The sequence below is a fragment of the Palaemon carinicauda genome, chromosome 31, assembly GCF_036898095.1.
Source record: "Palaemon carinicauda isolate YSFRI2023 chromosome 31, ASM3689809v2, whole genome shotgun sequence".
Lineage (NCBI taxonomy): Eukaryota > Metazoa > Arthropoda > Malacostraca > Decapoda > Palaemonidae > Palaemon > Palaemon carinicauda.
The window spans coordinates 4,932,724-4,934,270 of NC_090755.1; positions in this window are offsets into that span (position 1 = coordinate 4,932,724).

Genomic DNA, 1,547 nt, shown 5'->3' on the forward strand with positions numbered 1-1,547 from the left:
ACGTTAATGCAATTGGCGTGATTTGCATTCAGCACGCAATGCAGACGGCTGAATGCTGATGACTATATTAGCTTGTTGTAGACTAACAAGCAAATTGGCGAAATTTGGGGATGAATGCAGTTCGTTGGGACAGGCCTAAATTCCTTATTACTTGGCAAATCAATTTTATTAAAATTTTATATATTTATTTATTTGTTGTTTATTTGGGTTTGAAATACGATAATATGAAGTTTTAACTGTGGTTTTACTTCTGTATTATCATTGTCATTATCATTATTATCAGGATCATCATCGTTATTAATATTACCAATATTTATTATTATTATTATTATTATTATTATTATCATTATTATCATTATTATTATCTAAGCTACAACCCTAGTTGAAAAAGCTGAATGCTTTATGTCCAAATATCCCAACAGGGAAAAATAGCCCAGTGAGGAAAGGAAATAAGGAAATAAACTATATGAACAGTAATAAAAAGTTAAAATCAAATATTTTATAAACAGTAACAACATTAAAACAATAGAATATTTTAAGCTTTTGTTCATTTATGTAAATTAAAGATAATGTGAGCATTCTAGCAAGACTAACAGCTTATGTTGACGCCTTATTATGTCAATTGATGATTGAATTTTAATTTGAATACGATAATATGAAGACAGTTTTACGATTTAAGAAATTGTCACTTAAGTCTTCAGGTAAGCTAAGGATATGGCAGACTAAGGGGGGGGGGGTCACTGAAGGGCGTTGCCGCATCCTCCAGGGAGGTAAGTAGGAAAGGATATGGCTCGTAGGTTAAGTTAAGTGGTTAACCTTAGGTTAGGTTATGCTCTTATGATGGTTTCCATTTTAAAATGTATGTTTTCCGTAATAATTTTAGAAATTTTACACTCTGTTTGTCCATAAGAACTACAAAGGAACGAAATTGGCTTTTACTTTTCTAGATTGCAAAGTGGATAATAAAGATCTGGATATTTTCAAAATTATATTGATATAGGTCATTTAATCTGATGTACTTAAATATTCAATTCTGATATGATTATTTTCATCTATTTATGGATACGACTAAATTCAATTCCAAAACAAACCGTGTTCATAATATGAAAAATGTGGATGAAATATCACTTTGGGACTAAAATATATATAAATATATATATAAATTATACCAAAATAAATACACTTGGTTGTTGCTCTAATATATGTTACAGTGCTCTACGTATAATCTATTAAAAAATGAAAATTGGTTTGAGAGAGAGAGAGAGAGAGAGAGAGAGAGAGAGAGAGAGAGAGAGAGAGAGAGAGAGAGAGAGAGAGAGATTACCAATCTCTATCTGGCGCAAAGCATGGAAAACAACATCTCTCACCAGTCCACTTGATGAACGACAATCATTTAAGCCTCAACTTTCTTCGTCCTGTTTTACTTGTCTTCTACTTCATCTTCCAAATTCTTTAGGCATTAATGGTTTTAATGGTTTAATGGTTTAAAAGTTTAAAGGTCACTCATGAATGGCAGAGTCAGTCCCAAGTGAGACAATGCCCTAGAC